This window comes from Schistocerca serialis, chromosome 3 (assembly GCF_023864345.2).
Source record: "Schistocerca serialis cubense isolate TAMUIC-IGC-003099 chromosome 3, iqSchSeri2.2, whole genome shotgun sequence".
NCBI lineage: Eukaryota > Metazoa > Arthropoda > Insecta > Orthoptera > Acrididae > Schistocerca > Schistocerca serialis.
In genome coordinates, this window is record NC_064640.1 from 1,534,459 (window position 1) to 1,558,516 (window position 24,058).

The following is a 24,058-nucleotide window of genomic DNA, read 5'->3' on the forward strand; positions in this document are numbered from 1 at the left end:
AGAGCATGTCCCAGTGATGCAAATAGGTGATAATTGGATGGAGCCAAGTCTGGGGAATAAGCCACATTTGCCAGCAGAGTACTTTGATCCTTTCTCTGACCTGTTTTGCTGTGTGTGATGGGGCGTTGTCATGGAGCAGTATGACTTTGTGTTGCTTTTTTCCATATTCTGGTCATTTTTCATATGATTCTTGATTTAAATCGATCATTTACTGTTGGTAGCAATCAGTGTTAATGTTTTCACCAGGTTTTAGCAGCTCATAATATATGACACCCTTTTGATCCCATCAAACAAAGAGCATTGTCTTCTTTCCAAAGTGTTTCAGTCTTGCAGTGGATGTCGATGGTATTCCAGGATTCGCCCACGATTTGCAATGCTCAGGATCCATTTTCCATCACCTGTCACTATTTGATGGTGAAACTACTTTCTTTTGTATCTGGGCAGCAGCATTTCACAAGTGGTCTTTCCAGTTATTTGCTGTCTTTCATTCAGTTTGTGCGGAACCCTTTTTCCCCACTTTCTGCACCTTTCCCATAGCTTTCAACCTGAGAGAAATGACTTTCTGTGTCACATCCAATTGTTCTGCAAGTTCCTGTTGAGTCTGAGGATCATATTCATCCAATAAGACCTGCAATTCGTTGTCTTCAAACTTTTTTATTGGTTTTCTGCACTCGTTGTTTCTCACATCAAATTGATCACTTTTGAATTTTTTGAACCACTCGAGACACAGTGCTTTCCCAAGAGCATGTTCGCCGAAACCTTTGACGAGCATTCGATTAGATTCTGGAGCAGTTTTCTTCAAGTGATAACAGAAAAACAATGCTGTTCACAAATCGTAGTTTGTAGGCACAAAACTTGACATGTTTATGGGTTTGAAAGAGATACCAATGTATGGAATTTGGGTTACTGTTCGTTGACATTCGTCGTCAGCCATTACAGAAAGCAGATAGCACTGCAGATGCAGTCTCATGGGCACTACACTGACTGCTAGCACCATCTACAGGGAAATTCCAGTTTCATACTTCTACACCTGGTAGTTTTGTAAGTGTCAAGAGATTCTCAAAAATAACCTTTTCCTCGTGTAATTATACAATGACATTAGAAAACTATTGTTTTGAACAAGGATAGACCTATTGTTCTCAGAAATTTTAAAAGAGCACAAATAAGTTAAAGCATACAATTGACGATAACAGTAGGAATTTATCACAAAACTCATGAATGTTCGAAATTTCTCAATATATCACAGTAAAAGCGGGTATTGTTGCAATTGGTGAAAGATTATGCAGAAGCACTGTGACAGTAGAATATGCGAATCCAGAACTTCGAATCAGCACATAAATTTTGCATCCACAGTCTCACAAAGTAGAAAACTCTGAAATCAGCTTTTTACATATAAATACATATGCAAATTGCATGGCTTTTTTACTTAGCTGTTCTGTGCCAACTTCTACACTGGCGTACCAAAGAAGAGTCACCTCAACATGAGTTTCTTGGTCAAAGTCTAGAAAAATGTGCAGCAGCAACAAAGCATGTCTTCTGCCAGTTGTAGGTAACAATGTATAATCTAAAGTTACAGTTTTTAGCAATGTATTTGCAACTTTTGAGAAAACTTAGAATGACATTATTACAGCCAACTGGTTCACATATATGAAAAAAGGTTATGCAAGAAAACTTTCAAACATATCAAATGGAAAAAAATCTCCCTGATACAAGCCGCTCCAAGAAATTGGAAGCAGTCTGAAAGAGATGAAGACTGAAGAAAATTAAATTCTGAAAGAGAGAAATTTCAAAATAAGGTTTTAGATTCCATTTTCTTGCCTTGGTGGCTCTGTGATAAAGTGCAAGACTACAAATCCAAAATCTTCGTTGATCTATTATGGATCGTGGGATGACAGCTGGCATGAACTTCTTGATGCAATAATTTACCAACAGCCGTATGATTTGTAGAAGTTTATTTTATTTTATAAACTTCTATGTGCTACCAGTTTCGGCATTACATTGATGCCATCTTCAGGCCCCACTCATCATAGTCGTAAAATCGCTATACACGGAAGGCGCCATATAACTGGATCCGTGAATCAATCGTCCTGCAACAGCTCTTGGTGGCCAGGTGACACAGACTAAGGCGGTTTGCAAACATTGATGTGTCCAAAAAAAAAAAAAAAATCAGATTGAATCCCCAGTTGATCCTAGGATTTTTATCTATCGATTATCATTTCTTTCACTGCAGGCAATGTTGGTTGATGGGGGAAAATGCCAAGTTGCACTACATTCCAGAATCCTTATTGAACTGTAGGTCACCCTACAGCCGGCCGAGTCGGCTGTCAGTTCTAAGGTCAGAGGAAGGCAACAGCATACCACCACCAACAGAACCATGTCTAGCGAAACACTATCATTCAAAACAGTCTTCAGAGTGACGACTGCTTTACTATCTCCAAGAAAATTAAAACAGCAAACTGGAACAAATTGGTCAGAAGCTCAGAAACGCCAGCACTCTGATGTAACGAAAAATTATTGAAAAAACTGGAAGCTAAATGATAAGTAGTTACTTATGTGGTTCATAGGGGGACCTAATTGAGTAGAAATATGAAAATTGCTGTAATTTTTTTTTTAATTTTTTTTTTTTTTGGCGGGGGGGGGGGGGGGGGGGGTGTTTGTGCAGCAGTTTTAAAGCTAAAAAAAAACTATTATAATAGCAACCCAATGTCTACACAACGCCTGTCTGCATGTTTTCCGGCACATGCTGTAACTTTGGATTAGAAATAGACTGTTCAAAATGTTATGACCCATCCCCATGTCTTACACAGTTTGTGTTTTTCATCAACTTCTTCTTCATTCTCCTCTCTCCCTCCCCTCCTCACCCCTCCCCTCTTTTTGTCCACAGGAAACCTCTGATTACAGCCAGCAGTAGTTTTCTGTCTCAAGGAACAATACAGCATATGTACACTGTCCAGTCTGTCAGTAGACCTTGAAGGATCATTTCAAGCTTAAACCATACATGCACTGTCACTTATAGCAAGAAGGATCGTAAACACAGGAAGTTTCCTGTCGAGTTGGAATACACCACAGTGACACATCATCACTTGAATATGTTTTGTTTTTATTTGAGAGAAAAATAAGTTATTTAGTTTCAAGAGGCTGCTTCTTAAAATCCCTGCTCCTTTTAAATATAAGCTCACAACCACTTGCAGATATGCAGATGGTGCAAATGATGCAAAACTCATTTTTAGCAGTTATACCAGTCATTACTGGTGCCATTAAATTACAGATATCTGTCAGCATTAAGGAGGACATATCTGTATAGTACAATACAGTCAGATAATAATGTAATTTATTCTGTTGCAAAACAAAACCTCTTTGGATGCAGTGGTATATTGTAATCGGCTGCTTCTGTTCTCAGGAAGATAATCTGGACATAGATGTAGTCAACTTCCACAGAAACAACAGATGATTCAACTTCCACAGAAACAACAGATGATTACACAAACCGACTGGCTTTCACTTCAGTTAGGTAAATCGTGGTCTATGTCTTACTCATTTTACAAAATACGCTGTCCAGTCCTATTAATGTGATCACCTGTCAAAAGCCCGAGTAAGCAGCTTTTCCAGCCCAAGACGTGCAGGAAGAGTGTCCGTGAGGTTCAGGAATGTACCGACAGGGATCTGGACCGTGCCAACTTCAGTGCTGCAGCCAGCTGCGCTAGATTTCTCGGTCGGGGATCCGTAGCGCAAACATCTCGATAGAGGTGGTCACACGGATTCCTGACTGTGTTTAAATCTGAGGAGTTTGGTGGCCAGAGGAGTACTAAACTCATCCTGCTGCAATTCAAACCACACACATACACTGTGAGCAGTGTGACACATTGTGTTGTCCTACTGGTAAATGGCATTGTGCTAAGGAAAACTGCATGTAGGGGTGGACATGGTCCCGGAGGTTAGATGCATACTTGTATTTATTCATTGTGCCTTATAGAATGATGAGATCATCCAGGGAATGCCACAAAAACATTCCCCGTGCAATAATGTTCCTCCTCCTGTGTAGATCTTTCCCATGGTTGTTGCAGGGTGTTTGCTTTCATACATTTCACACACTGCATGCCTATGGCCATCTGTCCAATAGAGCATAAAATTGTGGTTTATCTGAAGAGGCCACCTGTCATCACTCAGTGAACATCCAGTTGCGGTATCGGTGTGCAAATTCCGGCCTTCATCGCCGATGAACAACAGTTAGCACGGGTGCACGAACCAGGCACCTGCTGCAGGGGCCCGTGCACTGTAACGGCCACTCGGTTCATCTGGGTGGTCAGCTGCTCAACAGTTGTTGCACGTCTGTTCGCCCGTACGCATCCCCACAGCTGCTGTTCACCCCTGTCATCTGAGGCCCATCGTCCACCGTAGTTGCCTCATTGCCAGTTTTGGATAGTGCCCTTTTGCCATGTACGGTATAGTTTGATTGGCGTGGTGTCCACAAATTGCCAAAAAGGTGGTCAAAATGTATAGAAAGCAATGGTCAGTACTTTGAATAAAATGTTTTTACTTTTCAATTCAAAATTAGTGTTTCATTTTCACAAAAAAAAAAAAAAAAAAAACCCTCATTTCATACCGGTACACCTGGTAAAGTTTGTTCAGGATGCAGGAAAGAGTGCAGTCATTGTCCTAATGTGTAAACAGAGTGATTTATCTGATGTCCAAAAGGGCATAATCATTGGTTTTCGGGTCAAGGGTGGAAGCATTTTGAAATGGATAAGTTTGTAAACTGTTCGCGTGCCACCATGGCCAAACTATACCGTACATATGTGGCAAAAGGGCACTATCCAAAACTGGCACTGAGGCAACTATGGATTTTAAGAAGCAGCCTCTTGGAACTAAATAACTTACTTTCCTCTCAAATAAAAGCAAAACATATTCGAGTGATGAGGTGTCACTGTGGTGTATTCCAACTCGACAGGAAACTTCCTGTGTTTATGAGCCTTCTTGCTATGAAGTGACAGTGCATGTATGGTTTAAGCTTGAAATGATCCTTCAAGGTCTACTGACAGACTGGACAGTGTACATATGCTGCATTGTTCCTTGAGACAGAAAACTACTGCTGGCTGTAATCAGAGGTTTCCTGTGGACAAAAAGAGGGGAGGGGTGAGGAGGGGAGGGAGAAGAGGAGAATGAAGAAGAAGTTGATGAAAAACACAAACTGTGTAAGACATGGAGATGGGTCATAACAGTTTGAACAGTCTATTTCTAATCCAAAGTTACAGCATGTGCTGGAAAACATGCAGACAGGCGTTGTGTAGACATTGGGTTGCTATTATAATAGTTTTTTTTAGCTTTAAAACTGCTGCACAATTACCTCCCCCCCCCCCCCCCCACCCCCCAAAAAAAAAAATTAAAAAAAAATTACAGCAATTTTCATATTTCTACTCAATTAGGTCCCCCTATGAACCACATAAGTAGCTACTTATCATTTAGCTTCCAGTTTTTCCAATAATTTTTCATTGCATCAGAGTGCTGGCGTTTCTGAGCTTCTGACCAATTTGTTCCAGTTTGCTGTTTTAATTTTCTTGGAGATAGTAAAGCAGTCGTCACTCTGAAGACTGTTTTGAATGATAGTGTTTCGCTAGGCATGGTTCTGTTGGTGGTGGTATGCTGTTGCCTTCTTCTGACCTTAGAACTATGGTGCAAAATTTGACAAATGGTTTTTTGGTTTTCCATCTGTCTTTCATTCAATTCATGTGGCACCCATTTTCCACACTTTTGGATGCTTCCCATAGCTTTCAAACGGTCAGAAATTGTTTGTTGTGCAACATTTAGCATTGCTGCCATTTGCTTCTGACTCGGAGTATCATCTTCATCCAATATTGCTTACAATTCGGCGTCTTCGAACTCTTTTGGTGGTCTTCCACGTTCTTCATTTCTTACATCAAAATCATTATTTTGGAACCGTTGAAACTATCTTTTGCATGTTGCTTCTGATAGAGCATGATCACCATATGCCTCGACAAGCATTCGATGCGACTCTGCAGCACTCTTTTTCAAATGAAAACAGAAAATTAATGCTTTCTGCAAATCATTATTTTCTGGTACAAAATTCAACATTGTTAACATGATGAAAACATATGATGATGTTTGTTCCATGATTTGATGTATACTAAATATCTTTGACAGGTGTCATACCAACCAAACAAAAAAAAAATTAAGGCTCGTTCACAACAAATGTTCCCTATCGACACATTTGTATCTTAAACGCTCATTTCATACCGGTACACCTGGTATATGCCCTCCACTGCTAGTACTACCATTTGCCATCTGAGTGTGGTTATTGCACATTGGCATTGATCATTGGCAATGGTCACAATAATGCTACTGGCCTGTGTGTGTGGACAGGTTGAACGTGTTTCCCTGGAACTGACACGTAATCTGTTACCCCTTATCATCAGTATATTTCTGTTCATGGGTGCTGTTATGTAAATTTGGTTTCCCGATAATTTGCACAACCCAAAAAATCAGGTTTCCAACTTTTTCCATATGAAAGTGAAACTATCAGTATTCATAGTGTCCATACTCTGAAGGCATTTTGAGAAGACTGTTGGGTTGATATGTAACAAGTCATCAGATAATATAATTTCTTTCCTGAAGTTAATCACTTACTGCAGTTCTACACTGCTGCGTGTTTCCAGTTGTCAGTTACTTTCATTTCAGTTAATTTTTCTCTGACTTTGACCGGTTTTGTCCATTGATTGTTACATAATTGTTAGTGTGTTACTGAATATTTCACAGAAAGTACTAAAAATTTTTCTGAATTTTTTTCTGTCTCAAAATTGTTGTCTTTCACATTTCTCCCTTACTCCCTTACTCCTTAGCTCAGTGGGGAGTAACCTCCCCCCCCCCCCCCCCCCCCCACTCCATCCTGCATTGAGAGGAGCCTTGGGTAACAGAAGAGTGGTCTGAAGTTAATTCGTATTGTACTGCCTGCAGTAGAAATGGGACCCGTGTTTTGTGTTTCATGAAAGAGAGAAAACTGTCTTACAGAGCTTTTCAAAGGAAACATTTACAGTGTTGCAGGTGAAGGACATTTTGAAAATCAAATATGCTGAATGCGGCAAAAATAAAAAAAAATGTTATTCATCAGTTGTAGTGAGGCTGCACCACTTATTCACAAATACTCATATGATTTGAATCACTATTTGCGTGAAATCTTCAAGTTATAATGACTCAGTAGCAAGCCAGAAAAAATGGGACATATCTTATTATGTGTATCATCTTGACTATACTGTAAAAACAGATACAAATCAGAACACATCAAGTAATAAAATAAAATGAGATAATTTCTTTCCATGAAACAGCACTCTCATGCTCAGTCTTAAACATATTTTGAAGTTCTGTGGCAGTAATGGTTGCAATTACGGTTGGACTCTTAGGGCATACCCAGTGAGAGCTGGGTGAGGGTAGCCACTCTCCTCCCCCTCTCAAAGAAAAATACACTATGTGATCTAAAGTATCCGGACACCTGGCTGAAAATGACTTAAAAGTTCGTGGTGCCCTCCATCGGTAATGGTGAAATTCAATATTGTGTTGGCCCACCCTTAGCCTTGATGACAGCTTCCACTCTCACAGGCATACGTTCAGTCTGGTGCTGGAAGGTTTCTTGGGGAATAGCAGCCCATTCTTCACAGAGTGCTGCACTGAGGAGAGGTATCGATGTCGGTCGGAGAGGCCTGTCACAGAGTCTGCATTCCAAAACATCCCAAACGTGTTCTATAGGATTCAGGTCAGGACTCAGCGCAGGGAAGTCCATTACAGGGATGTTATTGTCGTGTAACCACTCTGCCACAGGCCGTGCATTATGAACAGGTACTCGATCATGTTGAAAGATGTAATCACCATCGCTGAATTGCTCTTCAACAGTGGGAAGCAATAAGGTGCTTAAAACATCAATATAGGCCTGTGCTGTGATAGTGCCATGCAAAACGACAAAGGGTGCAAGCCCCCTCCATGAAAAACATGACCAGACCATAACACCATCACCTCCAAATTTTACTGTTGGCACTACACACACTGGCAAACGATGTTCACTGGGGATTTGCCATACCTACACCCTGCCATCGGATCGCCACATTGTGTACCGTGATTCGTCACTCCACACAACGTTTTTTCCACTGATCAGTTGTTCAATGTTTATGCTCCTTACATCAAGTGAGGCATCGTTTAGCATTTACCAGCGTGATGTGTGCCTTATGAGCAGCTGCTCGACCATGGAATCCAAGTTTTCTCACCTCCCGCCTAACTGTCATAGTACTTGCTGTGGATCCTGATGCAGTTTGGAATACCGGGAATTCCTGTGTGATTGTCTGGATAGATGTCTGCCTATTGCACATTATGACCCTCTTCAACTGTCGGCGGTCTCTGTCAGTCAACAGGTCAGCCTGTACACTTTTGTGCTGTGCAAGTCCCTTCACATTTCCACTTCACTATAACATCGGAAACAATGGACCTATGGATGTTGAGGAGTGGGGAAATCTCGCATACAGATGTATGACGCAAGTGACACTCAGTCACCTGACCACGTTCAAAGTCCACAAGTTCCGTGGAGCACCCCATTCTGCTCTCTCATGATGTCTAATGGCTACTGAGGTTGCTAATATGGAGTGCCTGGCAGTAGGTGGCAGCACAACGCACATAATATGAAAAATGTATGTTTTTGGGGGTGTCCGGATACTTTTGATCACATAGTGTATCTTAGAGAACTGAACTTGCATCCTGTTGTCCCACCAGACAATTCAGTATCAGTGTGAAGAAAGATAAAATCTTCTTTTTCTCATGCCTTTGACCCACATTGGCAGAGGGGTCAGCACGGTCATTTACAGGCTTGGCAAGGTTAATTTAAGGGATGGAAGATGCCATTCCTGTCACCACCCCATTACCTCCCAGAGCAGAGTTTGTGCACCCCAACTGTCTGCACGTAGTATTATTCATGTGGATGTGAGCGAAAGTTTTTCTGAATGTTCACAAATTGTGTCACTGAGGCGGGACTTAGGTACCAGCCCAGTATTTACTTAGCAGGATGTGGGAAAGTGCCTAAAAACCACATCTAGGCTGGCCAGGGAACTGAACCCCCTCATTGATGTGTTAGACAAATTCAGTTTGGGGCGAGCACAATTGTCTGTCTTGGAAGTGGCACTTCAGCTCGCACGGTTGTCTGGGTGGGTCAAAGAAAGGTAGTATATGTAATGGATATTGACTAATAGGAAGTTCACCCAGAATCATCCTCCGCAACCCCTCTCCTGTTGTCACGAGTTCATCACCGGTCGGACTGCCAATGCTCATAATGCTTTGTGACCACAAAAACCATTATACGTGCTTATATTGAAACAAATGAAAGAAGATTGCTCGTGATCAGGTGTGTCGTACCTCGCTGCAGTTCACTATTATCATTGCGAGCATTCCGTGTGTATCTTTTATTTGTATTCTGTGTTGTACGACAATCTTTAACTGCAATTATTTTACTGTGGTGCAGTTCCTCTAGCACTCGAAAAAACAATTTGTGAGTTATTCATGGCAACACTGTAGAAAAGGTTTTTCTTTTGAAGGGTGAGGAAGGCTGTGTGGTTGTAGGTGGTATATTCTTGGTGGAGTATAGATAATGGAAGGAGTGAAGGTGACAAATCATCATATAGTCGAGCAGTCGATATGTACACAAACAAGACAGAAATCGTTGCTAATCTTTCAGACAAATCCTTCTTCATAGCCAACAGAATACACATACACTTATACCTACACCTGCACAGCTTCATATCCTAGCCGACTGCACTGTACCTGCACAGCGGTGCCAGTACAGTGTAATCGGCCGGGTCAATGTTGGCGTGCAGGTGTACGTACGTGTGTATTCTGTTAGCTCTGAACGAGAGTTTGTCTGAAAGTTTAACGACATTTTTCAACTCATTTATGTGCCTATCATTCTCTCAACACCTCAATTATAAGGCAAGTTGTAACCTTTACTCTTTCCATTATGTAGATGTTATGTTCATTCGTAAAGATTAATTTCAACAAACTATATACTGTAGTGTAATTTACACGGTTCGATCACTTTTTAATAAGCTTTCAATCACCATTCAACGTCACTCAAGTATTTTAATGTGAGCCACTATATTGCTGCCGATCGTAGCCAAACAATACGAGGGGCATTCGGTAAGAAATGCATCTCATTTTTTTATGAAAGCAGGTCAGTTTTTTCAGGATTCTAATACACAATATTATTCCCCACTTTTGTGGCGGCCTTATGCCACCTTACCGGAAGGTCGACGTTTGGGGCCAGTGCCTTGCCGCACCAATAATCTCCGCGTCACCCACGTACCGCTTCCCGTGGAGTGCATCCTGCGTCGTGCCAAACAGATGAAAGTTGGAAAGTGTCTGTGGCCTTATGTTATGCCGTGAGGAAGCTAGTGAGCACACACTTTTGAGTACCCCAACTGATGGATACGTGTACCGGCACTACTAGCAGAGACGTCCAGCTGAGCAACGAGCTGTTTCATTGTGATTTATTGATCACCTTGAATGAGATTATCCACACGTGCCAACATTGCAGAAGTGACAGCTGTGTAGGGCCCACCAGCATGCGGGACATTTGACGGGTTTGCATGAGCTTGTTGCAGTGATGACACCCACTGACTCATTGTGCTTTTATTCACTGCTAGATCTCTGTAGACACTCTGCAAGTGCCTAAGAATAAGTGTGATGCTTTGGTTTTCCATCAAAAGTAACTCATTACAGCTCTCTGCACGGAATGCAACTCCATTAGAAAGCACCATTTTGAAGGCTATATGTAGTGCTGCAATGTATTAGAACCTCGTGAAACTGTAAGGCAGAAGCAGGAATATTCCGTGATGTCACTCGACAAACTCCGCATTTTTCAACTGAAACTGGGCGGAGAAGAAATGTTTTGCATTACTTACTGAACGCCACTCGTAGCAGCTGTGTTTTTTGTATGTCCCTTTTAAAATGTAATCTTTATGTTCCAGGATGCGAGGAGCTTACCGTGGAATACCTAAAGGCATGAAGAATTTGTAAACAATTATGACAGTGTGATTTGAGAAATGTACAGTCGATTGTGATGAAGTTAACGAGTCTGTGTACTCCCCGTCTTCAATAATGTGCCCCCGCCCCCACCCGGCCATGTGGCCACACTGACCAAAATGATTTTGTGTAACACATAGTGCCTTATATGTTTATGAAATTGTAATTTTTTAAGAAATGTTGATTTAGTGCAACAATCCCCGTGTTTGAGTACAATTGATGCCTTAAAAGTGTGATATTTAAGTGAATGAAAAATAATTTTAGGAATATTTTGATGAAATCAGTATGACTGATGTTTTATTTGAGATGAATTTTCACCTAAGATGTGTGTGGGAACTTCGATCTCTCTCTCTCTCTCTCTCTCTCTCTCTCTCTCTCTCTCTGCCTGCCCCCTCCCCTTATATATAGAAATGGCGCATAAAACCAGACGTGGAACAAGATTGAACAGTTTTGTGAACCAGAAATTTCCAATTTTCATATAGTTGAAGCAAATTATACAGTACCATGTATCAAATTAAACAGCAACCTCATCAACAATGTCCACCTCTGTGTAACTAATGGAGGCTGTTACTGCTTGGACTTAAAATATACAGGGTGGCCATAATAGAGCTGTCTTGGAAAATGTTTATAAATCTGACACAAAATATATTACCCTAGTTAATGAACAGGAGAACCATTCTTTAAATAAGAGACTGAAAAAGGCCACCATTGATATTATTTCAGAAAGCTCTTTGCAGCTATCATTACATTGTCACAAAATATCAAAAGAACTTTTGTCGCGAGTTGGAAATTTGGCTACCGTGTTTTGAAATGTGAGCAGCAATACATTAATGATTTCAGTTGCAAACTGTCCACTGTCTGTCTGGTAAATTTTGAGTGTATAAGTTGAGATTAGCTGATATTCTTGAAGACATTTATTATTAAGAATTTAATATAGGATAAGCATTTTTGCATTTGTTGTTGAATGTGCCATAGAACTGGAGCATTCACACGTAGAACCTTTGTTTTTCATTAATTTTCCTGTAGTAATGATTAGTGTTACTGAACCTATCCTGATAATTTTTCCCAAGGCCAATTTGAGTTTCAGTGTTAGTCAAAGTATCTACATTTGGCCTACTCCCTTTCATGAACTTTTGCTGATTTTTGTCTAATGCTGAAACAGTTGTTGAGATAGTCAAATAAGATGGCCCAGTGGTATCAGTTTTATTTCATTTGACATGAAATTTGTACTATTAATATTGAACCCATGAAAATGAAAGTTCTGTACCTGCTCAAAACTGAAGCCTATTGCTGATAATTTATTGAAGTTATTTTCTTTCCTGCTGAATATGATAAGTAATTTGTATTCATGTCATTAATAACAAGGCCTCTAGGTTGTGTGGCAATATTTGAAGTTTCTGTATGACTACTTCTAGAGTCAGATAGAAAAGATTATAGGAAGGACATCCTCTTGTCTGACTTTTGTATTGATGCTAAACCATGTACTTAATATTCCGTATACTCACACTGCGGTGCTGGAATCAGCCAGTAGTTCTTGAATGAGTGAGAAGTATTTAGATGGTACACGAAATAGTTACACGTGATTTAGCATGTCTGCCTTAATATTATCAAAGCTATTTCTGTTTCTAATGCATTTCATATTTCTTATGAGTGATGCTGTCAAATATCTGTAAAAATGTGCTTTTTTTCCCCGATACGTAGAACCCAGTAACTCAAATGTTTCATTTGTGGTGTGATTGTGATTATGTAATCCTTGTCTTTCTGTGTGTAAAGTGTAAAGCTGACTCCATTGTAAGTACAGCTACACCTCATTCACAAAATTTCACCTGTTACTGTATAAGTTACTTTCAGATTATCATTTTTATCTAATGTGTGAACTCTAGTTTCATCATCATTAAGTAATGTTCCCATGCAATAATGTTCATGTATAAAACAGGATCATAAAAACAGTATATTTTTCAGAATATCAATTACCTTTTGTCTTGTGGCACAAAGCTATTACATTATTACAGAGAGGAGAAAACTGCAAGCAGAGAGGGAGATGGTTATGTATTTTGTACATAAATTATACTTGTACATATCAAGAGACTGTATAACTTATATTTTTATCACAATATATATTTTTTGTATTTTGTACAAAAAATTTTTTTATTAACCTCAGATATAACATAGCAATTCCTATTCCCACCACTTGTATTTACCAACTGGTTATGTGAAATAGTGCAGACCTTCTGTCATAGGTTTTATTGTTTTCTAGTTGCAAGTATATATAGACCTAAAGATGTGTGTTATACATCCTATGGAGACCCACATGGCAATATATTTCCTTTCAGATAAGTTAAGGGAAGTTGTTATCTCTCAAATTATAATGAATTCATAGCACAATCAAAGCACAGTTTGCAGTTAATAATGAAAATAAGTAATTTAGAGAGAGTGAAAGAATTGCAAAAATTTTAAAATCATTCCAGAGTAGAGATGAGTATTTTTAACACTAATAACAACTCTTAACTCGTGGTCATAAATACTTTAGCAATGGGAAAACTGAGAGATAAATACTTGGAACATCCATCTTGTTCACCAGCCTTGCCAGTGACAGATTTCAACAACTAAAGAGATCTTGGCTGGATAATGCTTGGAGTTAAATGTAGAGGTTATGGCAACTTCTTATAGGTATTTTTTCAGACTTTCTTGAATTGCGTTTCAGGGATGCGGTCTTTTTCATTGAAAATGCACTGAACCCAGTGCATTAATATGAAAGCGGACTGTCAGAAAGCATGTACATTTTTACCTAAATGTGATTGCTCTAAGCTAAGAACTTTTTTGTACTATAGTATTCTCATGAGCCTTCTGAGAGTAGGAGCTGTGATAGATGAAGATATATTCTGAATTATAGTGGCCTCTTTTCTTATTTCTGTAACTTAAAGAAAATATTTTCATTTATCCAAGGAACCACTTACACCTGGTGGGGGGAGGGAGGTGGTGGCACACACAATGGAAATTTTACTAACAAGGTGAGGGTATGACACTGATTTTGATCAAGTTTTCCAAGGACATTCCATACTGAAAATAAGTACACACGTTTCACCTTTTCATTAGACACTCTAGTTTTTGAAAAAATCCAGATCAAAGTTGATGACAGAAAATTGTATTATTTTTTTGTTAATAAAATATGGGGTCCAATGTTAAGTCCATGTTCAATTCTCTGTTACTGTTTCGTTTTCAATTGATATTTTGTTATGTGTATCTGATAATATTCTGATAATGTGGATACTTTTCTTCACCTTTTTTTAAGGAAAGCATCAAGAACCATGATTAATAATCAAATAAGTATATATAATGTATTTACAGCTATTTTCATCATGATACATACTACAAAAGCTGTGTAAATGAAATCACACCCTTGTACATTGTGCAATATTCTATCACTGCATCCGGAAAACTGATGCTTACAGTGGTTTTATCTCTGCAAGGATCCAACGGAAAATTGAGGCCGTGGCTCAAGAGATTGAAGCTCTCCAGAGGGATTTGGAAAAATTTTGCATGGTATTCAATTAATGGGGTAGCCAAACTGACATGACACAATATGATAGGACTTTCGTAGATAATGATGCTCACCGACCTGTACAGTGAAAGTGGTGCCTCCAAAATACACTACTGGCCATTAAAATTGCTACACCAAGAAGAAATGCAGATGATAAATGGGTATCCATTGGACAAATATATTATACTAGAACTGACATGTGATTACATTTTCACGCAATTTGGGTGCATAGATCCTGAGAAATCAGTACCCAGAACAACCACCTCTGGCCATAATAACGGCCCTGATACGCCTGGGCATTGAGTCAAACAGAGCTTGGATGGCGAGTACAGGTACAGCTGCCCATGCAGCTTCAACACGATACCACTGTTCATCAAGAGTACTGACTGGCATATTGTGATGAGCCAGTTGCTCGGCCACCATTGACCAGACATTTTCAATTGGTGAGAGATCTGGAGAATGTGCTGGCCAGGGCAGCAGTCGAACATTTTCTGTATCCAGAAAGGCCCGTACAGGACCTGCAACATGTGGTCGTGCATTATCCTGCTGAAATGTAGGGTTTCGCAGGGGTCGAATGAAGGGTAGAGCCACGGGTTTTAACACAACTGAAATGTAACGTCCACTGTTCAAAGTGCCGTCAATGCGAACAAGAGGTGACCGAGACGTGTAACCAATGGCACCCCATACCATCACGCCAGATGATACGCCAGTATGGCGATGACGAATACACACTTCCAATGTGCATTCACCGCTATGTCGCCAAACACAGATGTGACCATCATGATGCTGTAAACAGAACCTGAATGCATCCGAAAAAATGACGTTTTGCCATTCGTGCGCCCAGGTTCATCGTTGAGTACACCATCGCAGGCGCTCCTGTCTGTGATGCAGCGTCAAGGGTAACCGCACACATGGTCTCTGAGCTGATAGTCCATGCTGCTGCAAACGATTCTAACTGTTCGTCCAGATGGTTGTTGTCTTGCAAACATCCCCATCTGTTGACTCAGGGATCGAGACGTGGCTGCACGATCCATTACAGCCATGCAGATAAGATGCCTGTCATCTCGACTGCTGGTGATACGAGGCCGTTGGGGTCCAGCACGGCGTTCCGTATTACCCTCCTGAACCCACTAATTCCATATTCTGCTAATAGTCAGTGGATCTCAACCATCGTGAGCAGCAATGTCGCGATACGATAAACCGCAATCGCAATAGGCTACAATCCAACCTTTATCAAAGTCGGTAACATGATGGTACGCGTTTCTCCTCCTTACACGAGGCATCTCAACGACGTTTCACCAGGCAACGCCAGTCAATTGCTGTTTGTGTATGAGAAATCGGTTGGAAACTTTCGTCATGTCAGCACGTTGTAGGTGTCACCACCGGTGCCAACCTTGCGTGAATGCTCTGAAAAGCTAATCATTTGCATATCACAGCATCTTCTTCCTGTTGGTTAAATTTCGCATCTGTAGCACGTCATCTTCGTGGTGTAGCAATTTTAATGGCCTGTAGTGCATACTTCTGTGTCAACGGTGTGAAGTTTACTTCTTCTGACAGGTAAAGAATTTTGTCGCGTGACCTCAAAATAATGTTACATCACAGCAGAGCAGAGAATTAAAAGGTAGGGCAGATGCTATCAAAATTCATTCATTGGTTCATAACCAGTTGTCTGCACCTGTCTTTCAAGATATGCTTTGATACATACAGTGTGAGAAATATTTATGTTTTGTCTGTTTCCATGATAAGTTTTGCCCCAGTGATTGTGCAAACACTCACAAATAGTTGATCAGCTTGGATTATGCAATAATATACCTTATATTTATTTTGTACTATGTATCATGATAAAAATACCTGTAAATAAATTGTATACACTTACTTGATTATTAATCACACTTCCTGATGTTTTACTTTAAAAAGGCAAAGACAAGTATTCAGATTACCAGAATATTATCAGGTACATGGAAAAAAATAAGGAATGAAAACAAAGTCCTGACCAAGAATCAAACTCGGACCAGTGGTTAGGTATTCTAATGCCTCTATTACTGAACCGCCAATCTCACTTTGCTAGATGTCTAGAATGATGGGTACCTGTATTACAGCATGAAAAGACAACGATGTTAATAACTGGGACATTATTACCTTTGGAACCCATATTATAGTAATAAAAATGTTTGTTGTTAGACCGTATTTCTGTGTCTAGCATTGAAAATATTATTTTCTGTCATCAACTTTGACCTCGATTTTTGTCAAAACCTAGGGGGTGTCTAGCAAAAAGTCAAACATGTGTCTCTTTGTTTTCAGGATATAATGTCTTTGCAAAACTTGTTTGAAATCGGTGATCTGCATGTCAGACTCTCCATTTGTAAGTAATTACACACCATTTTGACAACTGACTTATTTGTCTTCATCAAATGCTGTGAATGATAGTCTTAAATGTTACACAGCAGCATTGGATAGCATAAGCCAAGCCAAGTGAGTGGTTGCACCAGGAACATTAGCTGATGGTTTTATCCTCCTCAGTCAGTAAACTAAGTAATATGTATTTCCAGGGTGGTTCTGGGACAACCTCTACTTAGCGCATACCCAGCTCCAACTGCTTCTCATTATTGAGCTGTGTTTTAATTCCTAGTGACTTAACCCAAGTCTATTTTGTCCAACTAATGAACTACAATGGATGTCACTGGATAGATTAAAATATCATTTTATTTGAATGTAAATTTTTCTGGCACATATTGCTGACAAAATCTTGTTGAGCTTCCATCTGTGTGACTGTTGAAATTCCACAATGTTTTGATGAGTGTTACTATCATCATCTTCACTAGAAGATTGCTAGTTTGACATCTTTGACTGAAGATTATGAATGACACTGATTGAAACATCATGGAGTTCGGACGCAGCCATCTGGATGGAAGCCCAAGATGATTTCATCTTCCTTTTATTTTATTTTCATTACTGTGCAGTTTCAGCTATGAAGCTACACTCCTGGAAATGGAAAAAAGAACACATTGACACCGGTGTGTCAGACCCACCATACTTGCTCCGGACACTGCGAGAGGGCTGTACAAGCAATGATCACACGCACGGCACAGCGGACACACCAGGAACCGCGGTGTTGGCCATCGAATGGCGCTAGCTGCGCAGCATTTGTGCACCGCCGCCGTCAGTGTCAGCCAGTTTGCCGTGGCATACGGAGCTCCATCGCAGTCTTTAACACTGGTAGCATGCCGCGACAGCGTGGATGTGAACCGTATGTGCAGTTGACGGACTTTGAGCGAGGGCGTATAGTGGGCATGCGGGAGGCCGGGTGGACGTACCGCCGAATTGCTCAACACGCGGGGCGTGAGGTCTCCACAGTACATCGATGTTGTCGCCAGTGGTCGGCGGAAGGTGCACGTGCCCGTCGACCTGGGACCGGACCGCAGCGACGCACGGATGCACGCCAAGACCGTAGGATCCTACGCAGTGCCGTAGGGGACCGCACCGCCACTTCCCAGCAAATTGGGGACACTGTTGCTCCTGGGGTATCGGCGAGGACCATTCGCAACCGTCTCCATGAAGCTGGGCTACGGTCCCGCACACCGTTAGGTCGTCTTCCGCTCACGCCCCAACATCGTGCAGCCCGCCTCCAGTGGTGTCGCGACAGACGTGAATGGAGGTACGAATGGAGACGTGTCGTCTTCAGCGATGAGAGTCGCTTCTGCCTTGGTGCCAATGATGGTCGTATTCGTGTTTGGCGCCGTGCAGGTGAGCGCCACAATCAGGACTGCATACGACCGAGGCACACAGGGCCAACACCCGGCATCATGGTGTGGGGAGCGATCTCCTACACTGGCCGTACACCACTGGTGATCGTCGAGGGGATACTGAATAGTGCACGGTACATCCAAACCGTCATCGAACCCATCGTTCTACCATTCCTAGACCGGCAAGGGAACTTGCTGTTCCAACAGGACAATGCACGTCCGCATGTATCCCGTGCCACCCAACGTGCTCTAGAAGGTGTAAGTCAACTACCCTGGCCAGCAAGATCTCCGGATCTGTCCCCCATTGAGCATGTTTGGGATTGGATGAAGCGTCGTCTCACGCGGTCTGCACGTCCAGCACGAACGCTGGTCCAACTGAGGCGCCAGGTGGAAATGGCATGGCAAGCCGTTCCACAGGACTACATCCAGCATCTCTACGATCGTCTCCATGGGAGAATAGCAGCCTGCATTGCTGCGAAAGGTGGATATACACTGTACTAGTGCCGACATTGTGCATGCTCTGTTGCCTGTGTCTATGTGCCTGTGGTTCTCTCAGTGTGATCATGTGATGTATCTGACCCCAGGAATGTGTCAATAAAGTTTCCTCTTCCTGGGACAATGAATTCACGGTGTTCTTATTTCAATTTCCAGGAGTGTATTTTCAAAGCTTTGAATAGTATAACATATCATAATAGACATCCTTAGATTAGAATCTAAGAACTCATTAAATTATTCAGTGGTAAATAAGATAGTGTGAACTTGAACCAATATGATGTCTATAAAAACTAAACATGATATTTTTGAATGCCCTGCTGCAAACTCTCTCTTAGCAGATAAGGGAAACTTAACGGTAGATAAATTGTTTCTCCCATATATATTCTTTCTCCATAAATATAATTTTAAACAAAATGTGTATACACAATAATGTGCTGTTTCATTCTCTTCCTCACAATCGGGTTTAACAGATAACAGGTAAGTTGTCTTTATGGCTTATTGGGTTATGATTAAAATACTACTCTGAAATCTGAAATGTCCGAACTTTGTAATCCAACTCGTTTGGAGATTAAAACCACGTGAAATACTGTCACTGAAGCTTCTGCCTTCACAGATCCAACTGCTGGAAAGGTCTCTCTTATACCTTATATACCATTGAGTCCAACCAGTATACCCATTCATTTTAAGTGATTTTGATTCCAAATCCAGGCATCCCTTAAAACACCAATAAACAATGCTCAAAGCCAGAGACAGAGGTACAGGAGATGGACTGAGAAGGGAGATGGAGGAAATGAACATAGAGAGGGGGGAGGAAGAGATTATTATATTAATTCAATTACCACATGTATTTAGCAACTGTAAAGCATTGCTGAGGTTCCTGGTGTTTGTATATGTTTATTAACATTTCCAGTCGTGATGATTAGCTGACTACTAATAGTCATAAGTTTCATGAATCAGATGAATAAACTCATATGGAAGTGACAGTAATAATTTAGCTGTGCCCAATAATGGACCACATACAGGGCATGAACTCAAGTGAAAACATGCTGAGTGATGGGGAACTTAATAAGATGACTGACTGACTTGAAAATAATAATAGTGTCTGTACTCGTTGAATGCTAGCCAAACTGACTAAGGCATTGTGCACAATGCCTATTTAAAGGCGTGAGTAGGTTGGTTGTAAACTGTTAAAATAAGATCTATTATATCAACAATTGTAACATAAATGACAGAAAAAGTTTAAAATACAGATACACATTAGGCAAAGTGCTGTTCTGGTTAACAGTTGGTTAAATATGCTGATAAAAGTATAAATGATGGTCGTGTTTTGTGGTGTGGAAGTTTGAGTGTGAACTGGGATTTCCAAAGCTGACAAATATTTTTCTACAAACACAGACTTTTAATACAGTAGAGTCCCGTTAATCCGAACTAATTGGGACTGGACCTTGTTCGGATTACCGATTCGTTTGGTTAAGCCGACACTACGGTGACAAGTTTCTGGATTTAAGTATACCAAGCAGATAAGTAGGTACACCGTGGTAACCAATGTGAACAAGTGGGGGAACAATGGCTCACTCACACTCCCTACCCTTGTTGTTGGGCATTGTTGAGACCTTTATAGTGTCTGTGGTCAGTGCACTGCCAGGTGGCTTGCAAAGTGCTTGGTTATGTTAGTTATCGATCGCTGGCACGCGTAAGAGTTTTATTGTATTTGTTCAGGTGTAGTGCTGTACGTATTTTCGTCATGAATAAACAGAAACATACAATGTTAACTCTCAAGGAAAAACTTAATGCTTTGAAGCGGATAGACAGATTAGATTAGATTAATACTAGTTCCATGGATCATGAATACGATATTTCGTAATGATGTGGAACGAGTCGAATTTTCCAATACATGACATAATTAGGTTAATTTAACAACATACTTAAGTTAATATAACAACTTTATTTTTTTTGTGTTTTTTTATTTTTATTTTTTTAATATTTTTTTCTTAATTTATATCTAAAAATTCCTCTATGGAGTAGACAATGGTGAGAATGTATCTAAACTGGCAATGGAACTGGGTGTTGGTAAAGCAACCATTTGTGATTGGAAGAACAACCGAGTGAAGCTTGAACAGCCCTGTGCAATGTCTTCGGGGAAAACACTCGACATTTGACAGACTTTCAAACAGTCCCAGTATAGTAAAATAGATGAAGCTCTTTTCCTTTGGTTTACACAGGAAAGAGAAAGGGGAACTCCTATGAGTGTAGCACTGGTTCAAGAGAAGACTTTACCTGAGCAAGTTAATGAATGGTGACGAGTCTTTTAGTGCGAGCACGGGTTGGTTGGACAGATTCCAAAAATGAAATGGAATCCGTCAGCTAAAAATTACTGGAGAGAAGCTTTCTTCTGACTGTGATGCAGCGAAGGAATACTTGGGTGAGTTTGAAAAAATGATGAGAGAGCGAAAGTATTCTCCCGCAACAAATTTATAACGCTGACGAGACTGGCCTTAATTTAGGGCATTGCCAACAAAAATTCTGGCATCAAAAGAAGAAGACCATGCTCCTGGTTTTAAAATGTGCAAAGATCGTGTGACTATTAGCATGCAGCAATGCTGCTGGTAATCACAAGCTGCCTTTAATGCTGATCGGCAAATCTGCTAGGCCCAGAGCTTTTAAAAACTGCAACATGAAGTCCCTGCCCGTATATCTGTTCAACGGTTTTCTAAGGAAAATCATTTATCTCCATGTGCAATCCTTTTGATTGATAATTCGCCATCTCACCCCAGCACTGAGGAATCATGTGATGGAGAAATTGTGGCGAAGGTTTTGCCATCGAATGTTACACCACTTCTACAGCTGATTGACCAGGGCACACTGCAAACATTAAAACTGATTTACAGAAGTCGAATTTTAAGAATGCTGATCCAAGATGATTCCTTTAGTGGACAAAATAAAAAAGACCAATATGAAGGATGTTGTTTATTGGGCCGCTAAGCCATGGCAGAATATTTCAGAAAATACTGTGAGAAAATCGTGGAGAAAGCTGTGGACATCTCTTGAATTTCAGGACAACCTAGTTGAAAATGAAGAGGAAAATCTACTACAAACGATACAGACAGTCCCTGGATGTGAAGAAGCTAGTGAAGGTGACGTAGATGAGTGGATGGCAGCGGATGGGGCATGTGCGGAGAACCTTACTGACGCTGATTTAGTTGCTGCTGTGACTCAAGACCAGGAAGAAGTGGACTGCTGTGATGGAAGTGACAATGAGCCTGAAAGCGACAAAGGAGAGCTGGTGCCACACAGTGACACAGCAGAAGCCCTTGACCTTGCTGTGTGTTATTTGGAAAAACAGCCCACTACTACACTGCTGATTTGATGTTTATGAGATGATAGTGCAACTATGCGTCATATAACAGACTGTCTTCACTACACCTAAAAACAATGACTGAGTTTTTGTCATCTAAAAGGTAGGGATAAAATGTCTGCTGTATTTTAGTAAGTTTGATAGCTTTTCTTTCATTGTTATACATTGTTTAAACCTAATCAGGGTGTATACGACCCGGGACAACCGGGAAAAACCCGGGAATTTTTTCATCCGGGAGAAAACCGGGAAACACCCGGGAATTTTTTAGAATTCCGGGATTTTTTGTTTTAGTTTTCAATTAAATTTTTGTCAAACAAAGGATATTACTGTATCCCGCTACTGCAGAATAATACTGCAGCAATAAACCATGAACGAGAGAAAACAACTAAAATAAAACTTAAGTTGCAAAGGAACTGTTTACATTAGATTCGTGTGAGCAGTTGCGTGCGGGCCTATGCGCATGCGCAGTTGCGTCGCGTGTGTGTAGTACCTTCTCCCGCTTCTGGCTACTAAAGTGTGTCTGTTAGCTATATATGAATAGCAGCAAGATGCTATTCAGAAAAATCTTACTGTCGCGCGCAAGCTGCCATATTCACTAGGAGTGAACTGGGGCATCTGCCCCTGGCGGCAATTTCAGTCAAGCATTAATCGCCTTGCAGAAGAATTAAGTTATTTTTGTCTGTTTGCTAAAAAAAAAGTGGTTTTTATAAATCTTTCCGCTGAGGCAGTCAATTTATTTGTAACGAAATGCTTAATTCCACACTATTGGCTAGTTTCAACTGTTCTCTGCATTTCAAAAGAGCATGTTTTCGTCTTCTTGCAAGTATGGCATTATGCCATAATAAAGAACCAAAAATGAAATAATACAGTACTGGTATGCCAAGAAAATTTACAACCGAATCTGGACGTACGAATGTGCACTTTAAACCGAATTATGCACGTTATTATGGATCACGAAATTCCGATGCTCTTGGAATATTCTCTGATGTCTTTTTTTCCTTTATGACGTAACGTAAGATCTTTTAATGTTTTACACGTACGAACATACGGGCTTCTTGCGTCATCGTAGCTGCGCAAGCGGTGTGACTCTGGCAACTGCTGAAACGAACCTCTTTCTAACAGGTCGCAGGAAAATATTGCGAATGATTGAGAAAAGCGTTACTTTCAAAGTAAACTTCCTTTTACCCAAGATGAACTATGTGCGATGAATTTCTTTAATCACAGAGCGTTTGACTCTCATTTAAAAATCAACTCTTTGAGGATGACCATTTAGAAAAATTTCGGGCCCAGAAGATCATACATTTATGTCGTTATTAAAAATTTTACTGGCACATTTGTGTAATGTATCTTAAAGTGTAACACGCGCAAAGAAGATCAACGTTATACGTGAAAGTTAAGCTTCTCTTGCAGCTTATTAAGTTTGATACCAATATTGTATGTGAAAGCTTTGCTTTTCTTGTAGCAACACTATGTATATTAATTTAAACCATTAACTTTTCCTATTTGTGTGTACGCTCTACGTAACAGTGATAATGCTGTTGGCTGACGACATGACGTGTATTTTGGTTTGAATATCCGCAGGCGAGGTCACGTGACTTGAACTACGACTGGCTTACAAAAGCGCGTTGCAATCTCTATAAATTGATAAGTTTTACAGTTCCAAGCAAAAGGATACTGTCACTTAACACGGAAAAAAGTGTATTTTCATCTGGGAGAAAGTGTGTTTTTAATCGGGAAATGCGGGAGAAATCCAGGAATTTTTTTTCCTTGTCCACGTATACACCCTGCTAATGTTTTCTTGCCAATTTTTCTAACACATGTTTACTGTGCTGTGTAAATTAAAATAGTGTGTTATGTACA

General features: G+C 40.5%; 1 protein-coding gene across 3 annotated transcripts in view; it reads left to right on the forward strand.

Moving 5' to 3' along the window:
• LOC126469656 (uncharacterized) overlaps positions 1–13,191 on the forward strand; it is a 173,167-nt gene extending 159,976 nt beyond the window's left edge. For all 3 annotated transcript variants that reach the window (XM_050096790.1, XM_050096789.1, XM_050096788.1), the window contains one exon: positions 11,010–13,191. The gene's annotated coding sequence lies outside the window, so the exon portion shown is untranslated. The remainder of the gene's footprint in view (positions 1–11,009) is intronic.
• Positions 13,192–24,058: the final 10,867 nt, after the last annotated feature.